The 17016-nt window shown below is 45.9% G+C and overlaps 1 pseudogene across 1 annotated transcript; it reads left to right on the top strand.

The window, feature by feature from the left end:
- The first annotated feature begins 2867 nt into the window (after nt 1-2867).
- LOC309803938 (inner centromere protein-like) lies at nt 2868-5577 on the top strand (annotated as a pseudogene). The gene has a single exon. The product of its transcript is annotated as an inner centromere protein-like (transcript).
- The last annotated feature ends 11439 nt before the right edge of the window (nt 5578-17016 follow it).

The following is a 17016-nucleotide window of genomic DNA, read 5'->3' on the forward strand; positions in this document are numbered from 1 at the left end:
TTTTTTTGCGGTACGCAGGCCTCTCACTGTTGTGGCCTCTCCCGTTGCGGAGCACAGGCTCCGGACGCACAGGCTCAGCAGCCATGGCTCATGGGCCCAGCTGCTCTGCAGCATGTGGGCTCTTCCCAGATTGGGGCACGAACCCGTGTCCCCTGCATCGGCAGGTGGATTCTCAACCACTGCGCCACCAGGGAAGCCCTGTTGAGGCTTCTTTTGTGACTAAGCATGTGACCTATCCTGAAGAACCTTCCATGTACACTTGAAGAGAATGTGTATTCTGCTGGGTTTTGATGTAAAGTCCTGTAGCTATTAATTAAGTCCAACTGATCTATTGTGTCATTTAAGACCACTGTAGTCTTATTGATTTTCTGTCTGGATGATCTGTCTGTTGATGTCAGTGGGGGAGTTAAAGTCCCCTACAATTATTATATTATCATCAATTTCTCCCTTTATGTCTCTTAGTATTTGCTTTACATATTTAGGTGCTCCTGTATTGGGTGTTTATATGTTAACAAGTGTAATATACTCTTCTTGTATTGATCTTATTATCATTACATAATGTCCTTCTTTGTCTTTCATTATAGACTTTGTTTTAAAGTCTATTTTGTCTTATATTAGTATTGCTAACGCTGCTTTCTTGTCATTTCTGTTTCCATGAAATACCAACTTCATTCTGTGAGGTCATCATTACCCTGATACCAAAACCAGACAAAGACATGAAAAAAAAGTAATATTACAGGCCAATATATCTGATGTTTATAGATGCAAAATTCCTCAACAAAACACTAGCAAAGTAAATTCAATCATATGCTATGATCAAATGAGATTTATTCAATATTCCCAAATCAATCAATGCAGTACACCACATTAACAAAAGAAAGGATAAGAATCACATGATCGTCTCAATAGATGTAGGAAAAGTATCTGCCAAATTTAACATCCGTTCATGATAAAAACTCTCAACAAAGTTGCTATAGAGGGAACATATCTCAACATAATAAAGGCCATTTATGACAAACCTATAGATAATATCATATTCAATGGTGAAAAGCTAAAGCTTTTCTTCTAAAATCAGGAACAAGACAAGGATGCCTGTTCTCACCATTTCTATTTAATGTTGCAATCAGACCAAAAAAAAAAAAAAAAAAAGAAATAAAAGGCATACACATTGGAAGGAAAGAAGTATAACTGTCACTATTTATAGATTACATGATACTTTATATAGAAAACCCTAAAGTCTGCATCAAAACATTATTAGAACTAATAAATGAATTCAGTACAGTTGCAGGAGACAAGATTAATATATATAAATCTATTGCTTTTCTATACACTAATAATGAACTATCAGAAAAAGGAAGCAAGGAAACAATCCCATTCACAAAAAGAATGAAATACCAAAGAATAAACTGAACCAAGGAGGTGAAAGATCTATACTCTGAAAACTATAAAATGCTGATGAAGGAAACTGGAGATAATACAAAGAAATGGAAAGATATCCCTTGTTCATGAACTGAAAGAATTAATATTGTTAAAACATCCATACTCCTCAAAGCAATCTAAGAATTTAGTGCAATCCCTATCAAAATAACCATAACATTTTCCACAGAACTATAACAAATAATCCTAAAATTTATACGGAATCACAATAGACCCCAAATAGCTAAAGCAATCTTGCAAAAAATGAACAAAGTTAGCGGTATCATGCTCCCTGACTTTATACTATACTGTAAAGCTATAGTAGTCAAAAGTACTGGCACAAAAAGAGACACATAGATTAATGGAACAGAATAGAAAGCTCAGAAATTAACCCATGCACCTATGGTCAATTAATCTACGACAAAGGAGGCAAAAATATACAATGGGGAAAAAGAGAGTCTCTTCAATATGCGGTGTTGGGAAAACTGGACAGCTACATGTAAAAGAATAAAATTAGAACATTTTTTCAAACTGTATTTAAAAAAAAACTCAAAATAGATTAAAGACCTGAAAATGTAAGACCAGAAACCATAAAACTCCTAGAAGAAAACATAGGCAGTACACTCTATGACATAAGTCTTAGCAATATTTTGGGGGATCTGTCTTCTCAGGCAAGGGAAACAAAAGCAAAAATAAACAAATGGGACCAAATTAAACTTAAAAACTTTTGTACAGTCACGGAAACCATAGACAAAACAAAAAGACAACCTTCTGAATGTGAGATAATATTTGCAAATGATATGTCCAATAATGGGTTAATATCCAAAATATACAAAAAGCTCATACAACTCTGTATCAAAGAAACAAACAACCCAATCAAAAAATGGGCAGGGCTTCCCTGGTGGCGCAGTGGTTGAGAGTCCACCTGCCGATGCAGGGGACACGGGTTTGTGCCCCGGTCCGGAAGGATCCCACATGCTGCGGAGCAGCTGGGCCCGTGAGCCATGGCTGCTGAGCCTGTGCGTCCGGAGCCTGTGCTCCGCAACGGGAGAGGCCACAACAGTGAGAGGCCTGCGTACCGCAAAAAAAAAAAAAAAAAAAAAAAAGTCTACAAATAATAAATGCTGGAGAGGGTGTGGAGGAAAAGGAATCCTCCTACAATGTTGGTGGAAATGTAAATTTGTACAGCCACTATGGAGAACGGTATGGAGGTTCCTTTAAAAAGCTAAAAATAGAGCTAGCTTATGATCCAGCAATCCCACTCCTGGGCATATATCTGGAGAAACCATAATTCGAAAAGACACATGCACCCCAACGTTCATTGTAGCACTATTTACAATAGCCCGGACAAGGAAGCAACCTAAATGTCCATCGACAGATGAATGGATAAAGAAGATATGGTAGGTTGTTTCCTTGCAGCCGCGAGCTTTGGAGGCCGGGAGCGGTGGAACTCGGGTGGGCTGAGATCTGTGCTGGGAAGGGCACCGGACTTGTATCAGAGCAGCACTTAGGAGACACGGTGCAGTCGAACAGAGCCATCATGGGGACGACAGCCCCAGGGCCCATTCACTTGCTGGAGCTCTGTGACCAGAAGCTCATGGAGCTTGTCTACAACGTGGACAATAAGGACATAGTGTGGCTGGAGGAGATCGAGGAGAAGGCCGAGCGCACGTTCACCAGAGAATTCAGCAAAGAGCCCGAGCTGATGCCCAAAACACCTTCTCAGAAGAACCGACGGAAAAAGAGATGGATTTCTTATGTTCAGGATGAAAAGAGAGACCCCATCCGGAGAAGGCTGTCCCACAGAAAGACGCGGAGCAGCCGTCAGAGCTCCCGGCACCTCCGTAACAAGGACAAGCTGGCTGGCCACAGTGGTGGGGAAGAACGGCTCTGTCCTGCGGCGGGTGACCCGTGCTGCGGCCGCAGCTGCAGCGACCTCCGCGGCAGCCGCCCCTTCGCCCACCCCTGAGTCTCCCACGGTGCTGACCAAGAAGCCCAAGGAGAGCCTGGCCCAGTGCCAGTTGGTACCCATGGTGGAGACTGGCATCAGCAAGCGCCGGAGCGCTGAGCAGCACCTCAGCCAGCTCCAGTCTGCCCAGGCTCCGTCCCCCACCCCGTCTCCGGCCACGGCTTCGGCCTCCCAGATCGCCTGGACCTCGGAGGACTCAACACCCCAGAAGACAGAGGCCGGGAGACTGGAGTCTGTCCCCGTGAGCTCCCTGATAACTACACCCCAGGACCCCAAGGGCCGAGGGGGCGGGGCAGAAAGTTCCGCCTCCAAGCGCAGAATTGCCGCGACCTCCCCAGGCCCGCAGGACTTGCCCAGCTCTCCGGCCTCCCCGTGGCGGGAGCGGGTGCTGGCTCCCATCCTGCCGGATAACTTCTCCACGCCCACGGGGCCGCGGGTCGGTGCGGCGCAGCCTGATCGCCCTGTCCTCCCCGGGTCCCCAGGTCTCGCTGGCTCAGAATTACTCCCTGGTTTCCAAAGAGAAGAGCACCGTCCGAAGATCAAGCAGAAGGATTGCCAGGAAGGCCACCAAAAAGCCGGCCGCCTCCGCCCGCATCATCTGCCACAGTTACCTGGAGAGGCTCCTGCATGTCGAGGTGCCCCAGAAAGCGAGCCCCAAGGCGGAGGAGCCCAGCAAGGAAGCTGAGCCGGAGGAGACGGCCGAGCCGGAGGTCCCCAAGAGCAATGGCAGTGCCTTGCGGCTCCGCAGTGCCACCAAGATCTCCATTAGCATGCCCGGCTCGCAGCCTGCAGCTGGCGGCCGGGGAACGCCCTCTGAAGGGCGGCAGGAGGCCGAGACTGACCAAGCAGATGGCCCCAAGAAGCCGCCTCCGAGTGTCAGGAGGAAGCGCAGCTACAAGCAGGCAGTGAGTGAGCTGGACGAGGAGCAGCAGCTGGAGGATGAGGAGCTGCAGCCCCCCAGCAGCAAGACCCCTTCCCCGCCCTGTCCCGCCAGCAAGGTGGTGCGGGCCCTCCGGCCCCTCCTGTAGACCGTGCAGAGGAACGAGCTGCTCACGACCCCAACCTCGACCCCCAACAGCAGCATCATGAAATCCTTCATTAAAGTGCAACGCTCCCCTGCGCGTGGACCCCAAGGAGGAGCGGCAGAGCCTGGAGAACCTGCGGCGTTAGGAGGAGGCCGAGCAGCTCCGCGGGCAGAAGGTGGAGGAGGACAAGCGGCGGCGGCTGGAGAGGTGAAGCTGAAGCGTGAGGAGAGGCTCCCTAAGGCGCTGCAGGCCCCGGGAACGGGTGGAGCGGATGAAGCAGGAGAAGAAGGAGCAGATCGAGTGGAAGTTTGCTCAAATCAACGAGAAGACGGAGAAGGCCAAGGAGGAGCGTCTGGCCGAGGAGAAGGCCAAGAAGATGGAGGAGGAGGAGGCGCGGAGGCTCAGGTGGCTACAGCAGGAGGAGGAGGGGAGGCGCCCCCAGGAGCTGCTGCAGAAGAGGAAGGAGGAGGAGCGGGAGCGGCGGCGGGAGCGGGAGCGGCGGCGGGAGCGGGAGCGGCGGCGCGGGCGGGAGCGGCTCCAGGCCCAGAGGGAGCTGCAGGAGAGGGTGGAGGCTCTGCGGCTCCAGAAGGAGCGGCTGCAGAGGGAGTTGGAGGAGAAGAAGAAAAAGGAAGAACAGCAGCGCCTGGCTGAGCAGCGGCTGCAGCAGGAGCAGGAGAAAAGCCAAGGAGGCCGCGGTGGCCAGCAAAAGCCTGAACGTGACCGTGGACGTGCAGTCTCCAGCTTGGACCTCGCATCAAATGACTCCACAGGGCACCCCTCCGCCCCCCACCAAGATCAGCCCAGATAACTACGGGATGGATCTGAACAGCGATGACCCCCCCCGCCCCCCGATGACGAGGCCCATCCCCGGAAGCCCATCCCCAACTGGGCCAGAGGCACCCAGCTTAGCCATCATCCAGCAGTACTACCACCCCCGGAACCTCCTGCAGCTCTTCGGAACCATTCTCCCACTGGACTTGGAGGACATCTTCAAGAAGAGCAAGCCCCGCTACCATAAGCGCACCAGCTCTGCCGTGTGGAACTCGCCGCCCCTGCAGGGCACCAGGGTCCCTGGCAGCCTGGCCTACAGCCTGAAGAAGCACTGAGCCAGGCCCTCGGGCCTGCTCGGCAGTCTCAGCCTTCATCTGTGTCTATATGTCTGTGTCTCTGGTGCCATCCTGCCTGGTATCCTGTCGCTGAGGGTTCGGTCAAGTGTATATAAACGTCCTCTGTGTGCTACAGGGGGAAGGCGGCTCGGGCCTGTTGGGAGGCTGAACTTGTTGGGTGTTCGGGGAAGACCCAGGCCCAGCCTTGCCAGGTCTGCTGACAGCACTCTGTAAATAGATTGTTAGAGTTCAGCTGAATTTTAGCCTCTAGTGTTTGAGAGCTAGAGTAATAAAGTCTATTCCTTCAAGCCTGCTGTGAGTATCATGAAGACTGGGCTTCTCTGCAGAAAGCCCTGGACCCTGGCCCCCGTCTCGGGCCGCTGGATGGGCTAGAGGAATAGGAACTGCTTATTCTCCTGGGGTGTGCGTCAAGGTCACCTGAGTCCCACCCCCAGAGATGCTGATGGAGTGGGTGATTCTGATGCCAGCCATGGACAACCCTGAGAAACACTTCAGTTACTTTTATGTTGGGGCAGGTGACAATACTTCCTGTTTTTCTGGGGAGCGCCCTGCCTGTAAAGGGGGCCTCATTCAGTGGTAAGACCTGGAGTTGAGGTCAGGAGAATTGGGCTCTTGACACAGCTCTGCCACTTAAGAGAGGCCCTGAGCCCCTCCACGCCTCAGGCTCCACCCGCCCTTGCTACACGGATGGTGAAAGGACTTAAGAACGTGGATGTGCTGCTGAAGCAGGATATCTGGGTTAGGAAGGGAACATCTCTTGAAACTCCCTCAGGACCAGTACGTGCAAGTAGTTGAGATGTTTCTCCAACAAATCCAGGCAGCTGCTAATTTAATGCTTAGTGTTCATGGAAGCTGGCCCTGCCCCATCACTGCCAACCATGTTCTAAACGTGCCACAGCTTCATCATCTCCTACTCCAGCCCCTGGAATGGGGGTTGGTGAATTTGGGCCTATGGGCCAAATCAAGTCACAGTCCATTTTTGTAAAGTTTCATTGGAACCCACCCAGTAGAAATGAATTCCTGTTGTCTCCAGCTACTCTGCTGAGGGCAGAGTTAAGTAGTTACAACAGAGGCCTTATGGTTCGCAAAGCTGAGAATATTTACTATGAACCTTTATAGAAAATGTTTGCTGACCCTGCTTTAGGACAAAATCAAGGCTGAATATAAGAGAGCTTTTGGGCTTCCCTGGTGGCGCAGTGGTTAAGAATCCGCCTGCCTGCCAATGCAGGGTATATGGGTTCGAGCCCTGGTCCGGGAAGATCCCACATGCCGCGGAGCAACTAAGCCCACGCGCCACTACTGAGCCTGCGCTCTAGAGCCCGCGAGCCACAACTACTGAGCCCACGTGCCACAACTACTGAAGCCCGTGTGCCTAGAGCCCGTGCTCCGCAACAAGAGAAACCACTGCAATGAGAAGCCCGCGCACCGCAACGAAGAGTAGTCCCTGCTTGCCACAACTAGAGAAAGCCCGCACACAGCAACGAAGACCCAACACAGCCAAAAATAAATAAATAAAATAAATAAATTTATAAAAAAAAAATAAGAGAGCTTTTTTTTTTTTTTTTTTTTTTCTTTTTGCGGTATGCGGGCCTCTCACTGTTGTGGCCTCCCCCGTTGCGGAGCACAGGCTCCGGATGCGCAGGCCCAGCGGCCATGGCTCACGGGCCCAGCCGCCCCGCGGCATATGGGATCCTCCCAGACCGGGGCACGAACCCGTATCCCCTGCATCGGCAGGCGGACTCTCAACCACTGCGCCACCAGGGAGGCCCGAGAGCTTTTTAAAATGAGTAAAGAGTGAATGCACACAACCGGCTGAAATCTAGAAGATTCCACCAGCAAAGAAAATCATTTTACAGTTCATTCAAATATGGTGCGAATTTAAATTTGTTCCATATGTTCTCTGATGAGAAACTGTTGTGTTGAGTCAACTGGTGAGTGTGTCTTTGCCTGAAACCACAACGTCAATGTCAAAATATTACCTCTTATAAAAACATATTTATATAGTGTGTATTTTTATAGTGTTTGAGAAAAAAATTGTTATTCAGCAAAAAGGTATTTACAGGTTGTGCTGTATCTTCACTAGTACTTGATATTGTCAGTGCTTCTTATTTTAGCCATTCTAATAGACACGTAGTGAATTCTCATCGTGGTTTTAATTTGCATTTCCTTAATAGCTGGTGATGGTGAACATCTGCTCATGTGCTTACTTGCCATCTGTGTATCTCCTTTGGCAAAGTGTTTGTTCTTTTTCTTTTTTCATTCCTTTTTTATTGGGCCATATTCCCTCTTTCTTCATGTGCCTTGTGATTTTTTTTTTTTTTGCCATGTCACATGGCATGTGAGATTTTAGTTCCCCAACCAGGGGACCAGGTATCAAACCTGTGCCCCCTGCAGTGGAAGCACGGAGTCTGAACCAGTGGACCACCAGGGAAGTCCCTCATTTGTTCATTTTTAAATTGAGTCGTTAGTTTTCTTACTGTTGTGTTTAGAATCTCTATGTATTATGGATACAAATCTGTTGTCAGATACGTACTTTGCAGTATTTTCTCCTAGTCTGCAACTTGTCTTTTCATTCACTTAACCGTATTTTTCACAGAGCAAGCATTTTAATTTTTATGAAATCCAATTTATCAACTTTTTTTCCTTTTATGGATTGTACTTTTTTTGGCTTCATGTCTAAGAAATCTTTGTCTAGCCCCAGTTCTCAAAGATTTTCTCCTATATTTTCTTCTAAATATTTTATAGATTTATATGTTACATTTAGGCTTATGATCTGTTTTGAGTTAATTTTTTTTAAAATGTGAGGTTTATGTTTTTTGTTTTGGGGAGCATATAGATGGATGTCCAGTTGTTCTAGAGCCATTTGTTTAAAAGACTATTCTTTTTCACTGAATTTCTTTTGTATCTTTGTCAAGAGTCAATCAGCCATATTTGTATGGGTCTATTTCCAGACTTTGTATTCTCTTTCATTGATCTATGGGTCTCTCCTTTTTACCAATACCACATGGCCAAGATTACTGTAGCTTGTATAAGTCTTAAAAATCTGGTAGTGAGGCTTCCCTGGTGGCGCAGTGGTTGAGGGTCCGCCTGCCGATGCAGGGGACACGGGTTTGTGCCCCGGTCCGGGAGGATCCCACGTGCCACGGAGCAGCTGGGCCCGTGAGCCATGGCCGCTGAGCCTGCACGTCCAGAGCCTGTGCTCTGCAGCGGGAGAGGCCACAACAGTGAGACGCCCGCGTACCGCCAAAAAAAAAAAAAAAAAATCTGGTAGTGTGATTTCTCCAACTTTATTCTTTTCAAAATTATTTTGGCTTTTCTATCAATTTTGCCTTTCTGTATAAATTTTAGAATCTGCTTATCTATACAAAAACACTGCTGGGATTTTGACTGAAATTACATTAAATCTATATAAGTTTGGGGAGAATTCGCATGTTTATGATAGTGAGTCTACTAATCCATGAACATGATATATCTCTTAATTTATTTACATCTTTGGTTTCTTTTATCAGCATTCTGTAGTTTCAGCATGCAGATCCTATATAAGTTTTGTTAGATTTATAGCTAAGTATTTATTTTCTTGGAGCTGTTATAAATGGTATTGTCCTTCTAAAAAAAAAAAAAGAGGGCTTCCCTGGTGGCGCAGTGGTTGGGAGTCTGCCTGCCAATTCAGGGAACACGGGTTCGAGCCCTGGTCTGGGAGGATCCCACATGCCGGGAGCGGCTGGCCCCATGAGCCACAATTACTGAGCCTGCGCGTCTGGAGCCTGTGCTCCGCAACAAGAGAGGCCGCGATAGTGAGAGACCCGCGCACCGCAATGAGGAGTGACCCCCACTTGCCGCAACTAGAGAAAGCCCTCGCACAGAAACGAAGACCCAACACAGCCATAAATAAATAAATAATTTTAAAAAAGAAAAGATATGGTATATATGTACAATGGAATATTACTCAGCCATAAAAAGAATGAAATAATGCCATTTGCAGCAACATGGATGGACCTAGAGATTATCATACTAAGTGAAGTTGTGATATTGTTTATATGTGGAATCAAATAAATGAACTTACGTACAAAACAGAAATAGACTCACAGACACAGAAAACAAAGTTATGGCTACCAAAGGGGAAAGGCAGAGAAGAATAAATTAGGAGGTTGGTATTAACACATATACACTACTATATGTAAAATAGATAACCAACAAGGACCTACTGTATAGCACAAGGAACTATACTCAATATTTTGTAATAACCTATAAGGGAAAAGAATCTGAAAAATAATATATATGTATATAGATATATGTAACTGAATCACTTTGCTGTACACCTGAAACTAACATGACATTGTAAATCAACTATACTTCAAATTTTTTTAATTAAAAAAGGAATCTGGGGCTTCCCTGGTGGCGCAGTGGTTGAGAGTCCGCCTGCTGATGCAGGGGACACGGGTTCGTGCCCCGGTCCGGGAAGATCCCACATGCCGCGGAGCAGCTGGGCCTGTGAGCCATGGCTGCTGAGCCTGCGCATCCGGAGCCTGTGCTCCGTGGCGGGAGAGGCCACAACAGTGAGAGGCCCGCGTACCGCAAAAAAAAAAAAAAAAGAAAAGAAAAAAGGAATCTGAGAGATCAAAGTGAAAAAAAAGTGGGCAGAATACCTGAATAGACATTTTTCCAAAGAAGACATACAGATGGCCAACAGGCATACGAAAAGATGCTCAACATACTAACCATCAGGAAATAGCAAATCAAAAGCACAATGAGATATCACTTAATACCTGTCAGAGCAGCTATCATCAAAAGACCAAAAATAGCAAGCGTTGGCAGGATGTGGAGAAAAGAGAACCCTAATACACTGTTGGAGGTTATGTAAATTGGAGGCTATGTAAACACAGCCACTACGGAAACCAGTGTAGAGGTTCCTCAAGAAACTAAAAATCCAGCTATTCCATCACGGGTATATATCTGAAGAAAACAAAAGGCATAATTCAAAAGGATACATGCACTCCAATGTTCATAGCAGCATTATTTACAATTGCCAAGATTTGGAAGCAACCTAAGTGTCCATCAATGGTTGAGTGAATAAAGAAGATGTGATATATATATATATCTAGTTATCTATCTATCTATCTATATATATACACACACATATAATTATATATCTAGTTATACATATAATTATATACCTTGTCATAGACATAGGTATAGATAGATATAAAATGGAATATTACTCAGCCATAAAAAGAATGACATTTTGCCAGTTGTAACAACATGGATGGATCTGGAGAGTTTTATGCTGAGTGAAGTAAGTCAGAGAAAGACAAATAGTACATGTTTTCACATATCTGTGGAATCTAAAAACAAACAAATGAATGTAATAAAACAGAAACAGACTCACAAATACAGAGAATAAACTAGTGGTTACCAGTACGAAAAGGGGTAGAGGGAGAGGCAATATGGGGTAGGGGATTAAGAGGTACAAAATACAAGGTATAAAATAAATAAGATACAATATAATATGTTGCACGGAGACTATAGCCAATATTTTATAACAACTTCAAATGGAGTATAATCTACATAAATATCAAATAACTATATTGTACACCTAAAACTAGCATAATACTGTAAATCGACTATACTTCAATTAAAAAAAAAAGTATTCCCTGTCTATGTGACTTTGCCGAACATCGGAGTAGACCAGGAAGGAAGGTGTTTTGAAAAACAAGAATGGGGGTCGGAGACCTGTCTAGGTGGAGCTTGTCTATTTCCACACGTTTGTAGCTCAAAGAACTCTGTGTGGCCTGGGGCAGGGCAGTTGTCTGGTACCCACTGAAAACTGGGTCTGACATTGTGAGCAGTGGCAGAGGTCAGGTATTTAAGAAGGCTTCCCACCTGCTAGTGGAGGTAAGATGAGAGCAGGTCCAGGTCAGCTTAAATGGAGAGCACTGAGAGAGATGCATCTCCTCTAGATGTCACGTCATGGATCGCCATGTGCCAAACAAGCAGAGGGTTTGAGACTGTTTCACATTCCATAGTATGAGGCTCTGGAGCCCCTTGAGAAGGAGCTGTGTTGTCGGAAGCCATCCTGGAGCCATTGCACCATGACAAAGTCATGAGCAACGGAAGGCGAAACTGCAAGGCAGAGCCGTGCCAGGAAGGTGGACTACAGCTCCGTTGTTATGTTTTATGATAATAAATTTACATACAGGGGCAATTTGGGGGGGATGTTGCTCCACGTGGAAGAAAAATTCCTCTAGGACTCCCCCTCCTGAAACTACCACAGAATGGGAAGTACCCACTAAAGCCCCGGGGAAATAGGTAAAGAATTAAGAGCCTGGAACTAAGGGGATGTTTTTATGAAAAACACCCTCTAGTATGGAGTTACGGCCATGGGCCGGAGTTCCTGGTGATGACATAGGAAATTTATGGTTCTATTATAAAGGAAGATTAATTATAGAAAAACAAATGACTAGAGCAGAATTCGTTGCCAGGATAGGGAGAAAACACTGTCTCAGTTGAAGAAAACAACAAGAAAGAGCATGCAGGTACATTGTAAATATTTTCATGGAACCATTGTAAAAGGTTGCTCATGCAAGAAGAAAAATAGGAACAAGTAGCTCCAACTTTTACAATTGATATAATCATATAACTGCTTGGCTTGGTTACTAAGAAACAACCTGTGATTAATGGGAACTTGGGGAAATATTTTAATAGGACATCTAGAAACTAGGGGATATTTGTTTTTAAAAATCTTTATAGAATATTTTGAGGTTTGATTGTGCTAAGATTGTTTGGCCACGTACCTGGTAATGTAATCAACTACAATATATAAACCTGTGATTGTAAACAAAAAAAGAAGAATGAAGAAGAAGAATGAAGAATAAAGACATGAGAGAAAGAAACATGCAATGCTGAAGTAATAGAATTATTTCCTTCGCCGACACTATCCATCCCTCGGGTATCCCTGGACTCGCTGGAGCTGGACTCCGGCACTGTGTGACATAAGGCAAAGTGAGGCAGCAAGACAAGACTGTTGGCCAAAAAAGCTGAGAGTGACCCGGTCCCATCTCTTCATTGCATGTCAGCCCACTCTACATTGATGCTTCCAGTGTTTGGAATGTTCAAAAGCTCATTCCCTCCTTCACTCCTCTCCCCACACTCTTACCACAAAGCCAGAACTATTTTCCTTGAATTTTTCCTGATAGAAGGGGTATGACAATCAACCTTGAAAATGTTTAATTACTTTATTCATTCACTGTATCTTTAAAATAACTTCAGTTCCTGTCTAGCGTGGAATGGAGGCAGACAACAAGGTAATTCAGTGTGAGCTCACTGCGATGGCTATTTGGAACTCCTGAAGCAACAGGCAGAATGCTACTTCCAGGGAAAGTGTGACTTCCTGTGGGGAGGGAGGGAGGGAAGAATAGGAAAGGAGAGAAGGAGAATATTCTTTTTATAAATCTTATAGAGGCCTTGTTGTATAAATGTGAATACGTGAATTTGCTCATTTTCAGTAAGGCAGAAGTTGATAGAACAAAGAACAAACGTGAAGTGAATTTACACCAGAGGCCCTAGAAAGTGGGAAGTATAAAGAAGACAAGATGTGGTTGGAGAAAAGGGGATAGGGAAGATGAATCAAAGGAAGGGAAAAAAAAGAATCTAGGAAAAAACAGTCAGTTCAGTTTGGGGAGAGAGGTGTTGGAACCACATGTGTGTGCCGTGTAACAGGATGTAGAACTGCCTGGGTGTGGATTGGGGCTGGATGTCCATCTCTTTTGTACAATAAAAGGGAGAAACAGAACAAGGAATGGTAGGTCAGACTAGCTGTTTCAGGTGAGGCCTCTCCCAAGACTTTGATGAAATCCCCAGGTAGGTGGCCATGGGGCTCAGGTCTGCAGTTTCAGAAACTCAGGTTTCTTGATTTATTCATAAATCTGAGGAATCAATGCAACCAAAATCCCCAAGAGACTATGTAAATGAAAATTCCACTCCCTGACAATTCACACTACTGTCAGCAGAGGGCGCCCCTGCCCAATGAAGACTAAATGCAAATTAAAAACTTGCTCCAAGGCAGTTAATCTGGACAGTAGGGTTATGGATGAACTTTGTTTTCTTTTTATTTTTCTACATCTTACAAGAGTTATACAATGCAAATATACACTACTTATGAGATCAGCAAAATTATGTGAAAATAAGATTTATTCTGCAACTTTCTGTCAAATGTTATAGAAAGTTATATATATTTGCCATATTACAAAATATTAATTGTCATATCACCTCAATGGAAGTGATATGAGTCTTCTTGGTACTAGTCTTTCAACTTCTCTATGGGCTTGAAAATTTTCATAATAAAAACTTGGGGAATATTTTGAATATAAATTCGAAAAAAAAAAAAAAGCTTGGGGAGGAAATAAAAGATATTCACATCTATTAATTCAAGGACCACTTCTACCTAAAAAATAGAGCCAGTCTCCTAGATAGCAATATCCTCACCCCTAGGAATTGATGAGTAAATGTTTAAAAATTCTTATTCTCAAAATATTTGTTTAAACATTCCCTTCTGGTTACATAAAATCTTACATTTCAGTGACAGAACATAGTACCTAAGGCCACCAGGTACCACTGTCCCTTAACAAACTACCCCAAAACTTGGCATCATAAAACAACTGTTTTATTTTGCTCCCTATTTGTGGGTCATAAATTCAGGAAGTGTTTGGCTGGGCAGTTGTCACTTGGGGTGTCCCATGCAGTTTCAGGTAGATGTTAGCAGGGCAGCAGACGTCCAAGGACCCGCACCCACCCACCTCGCCCCGGGCTGGATATGCAATGTGGCTGACTCACAGGGCTGTAGCCTCTCCAGCAATGCAGTCTCAGGGTCATTGGACTTCTTACAAGGCAGCTCCACACAGCTCAAGGCTCAGAATTTGTGCAGTCCAGCAAACGAGGCAGAACCCAGCTCCCCTTTTATGACCTGGGGCCTCACTCCTGCCCACTGCATGGTTTCGTGTAGGCCAAAGTGGCTAGTACCACCATGGTAAGGGAAGTTTTAGCTGAACACGTGGCTGCCTCTCCATTTCCCTGTCTCCCCCGCAACTGGGGGGACTAGACCAAGTTCTGGTGACTGGGAGATGAGGGAAGGAGATATGCACAAATTCTAGGTTTCATTCTAAAAAGAAAGTCTTGCCCTCCCCTTCTCTTTCCTTCCTATCTGACTGGAGCCAGGGCACCATCTTTGACTGGGTGCTGGGAACCATGTGTTGAAGATGGTAGGACAAAGAAACGGAAGACTGAGTTCTTGGTGGGTGTGAGTCTGCTATAGCAGCCTCAAAATACCACCCACCTGGACTTCTGAGTGAATGAGAAATAAAATATCTTATTTAGGCCACCATCGTGTTGCGTTTCTGTGTTTTGGCTACCAGACTCGATACCCTATAAGGTAAAAGTCTGCTGCTTTTAATACAAGTGCATCTCCTGGAAGGGACACACAGATCCCTGTGAAACAGAGCAGGACCCCATGGGGCCTTTCTGGGGACAGATCTCCACCACCCCCACTCTTGTTGTGAAAAAGCTTTAGTTTTCTAGGCCTTCCCTGAGTTCCAAGGAGCAAACTTAATCAGAGAAGTGAGAAAATGCAGAAGCACTGGAAAGCAGTCAAGCAAGATTCTGTGCCTCAAGACAGGAGATGTGGTGTCTGTCCCCATACCAGCAAGGGACCTGACCTCTGCTCGTAGGTGGAGGGTGTGTGGGAGAACAGACAGAGATTCAAGGCCCTGACTGGGCTGTAGGCAAACCCCTGATCTCTAAGGAAATCCTTTCAAGTAGCCTGAAGTCCCAAGTGTTTGTTAAAGATATTTAAGGAAGAGGGTAAATGATTAAAATTATGGTGAAGGTGAATATTTGACATGGTTATATGTAAATGTTTAACTTACATAAAGCTAAATAAATATTTATGTAAATTTATGGCTTTTATAGATGATTTACCTATTTATCTACATATAGGAGAAAGATGCCTGATAGGAGTAAACAGAGACGGGACTGGGGGTGGGGTATGTATGTGTGAATGTTTTATTATCTGCTTTCTGATTTCTGAATGTATTTCGCTTTTGTAACAAGAAAAAAGGAAATGATAACTTTCACTTTAAAAGGTTGTTGTATCAACAATCTAAACTCAGCATACGCACCCCCAAGCTCCCCTTCCCCCCACCCCACCTCCACCAGTCCCAATCCCCATCCTCAACTCCGCCGTCAGCCCTACACCTGGCCCCCCTACCACGCCCCCAGGTGCGACCCCCAGCCCTGGTCCGGTTTTGAACAAACCCCAGGGGATCAACCCAAGGCTCAGGGGGACCCTGGCCAGAGACTCTATCCAACACAACTGTCCACACCAGGATGACTCAGCCCACAAATAAAATCCCACCTGAATGACCCAGATAAGAGAAGAGGACCTAGGCCGAGAGACTTGTGCAGTGGAGGGAAGGAGGAAACAGCAGTGGTTGGAGAGAATGGCAGGAAGAGAAAGAGGAAGGGCTTTGGGTCCCTGGCAGAGGCTAAAGGGCCAGGGCCAAGGCGCAGGAGTGGTGGGATGGCCCAAGCCGTTTCTGGGCCCACAAACACACCAGGTCCCCGTGAAGCCTCCTGTGGGCAGCTGAGATGCCGACAAACCCTCCGCCCACGGGAACTTGCAACCTGCAAGCACCTGGCCAGTCAGTCACCAACGTTTCAGTGAGGGCCTGAGGTAGGAGGTAGATGGGCCCCTGGGCTGGACAGCTGGTATTTGTCAAGTGGAGTAAAATTGGAGCTTTTTTTCCCTAGAAACTCCAAGGCCAAAGTTAATGGCAGGAGCTGAGCTCTGCTGGAGTAAAGAGATAAGAGGACCACTCCTGAGACCAAGGAGACCTCCCTGACTACGCATGCGCAGAAAGGCTCCTAGGGGGTCAAAAAGGAGGGGGTGCCACCCCACAATAGGTGATGCCAAAACTCCCACAGGCCTCCATGCTGGAATCCATCTTGGCAAAATGTTGTGCACGCATATGGGGAGGGTCCTAGGGCAGGTCAGGTGTGAGAAAAGAAACAAGATAATTGGACAAAGGTAAACAAAGACCGGGAAAAACTGCCCTATATAAATGATTTAACTGCCTTTTTACTGTGCTCCTTCCCACCAGGGAGGACACCTACACCCTTTCTCTCCTGGTGTATATTTCTGCCTTGCTTCTGTCTTAAATAAATCAACAGTTTCTCTGTGTACTCTCCCACGTGTTATGCTCTGTCTCTGATAATAAACTTTGTACCTGTTTTTTTACAGTTTTTGCCTCATTGAGAAATTCATTTTTCAAATGGGGCAAGAGCCAGGGGAACTTTGCTCTAGCCCCTGGTGGTCTAGCGGTTAGGATTCCTGGTTTTTCACCCAGGTTACCCAGGTTCATTTCCTGGGCAGGGGACTAAGACCCTGCTTTAAGCCACCACTCACTGCCCTCTCCCGAGATCGGGCCCA

The sequence above is a fragment of the Mesoplodon mirus genome (assembly GCF_964341445.2).
Source record: "Mesoplodon mirus genome assembly, chromosome: 5".
Lineage (NCBI taxonomy): Eukaryota > Metazoa > Chordata > Mammalia > Artiodactyla > Ziphiidae > Mesoplodon > Mesoplodon mirus.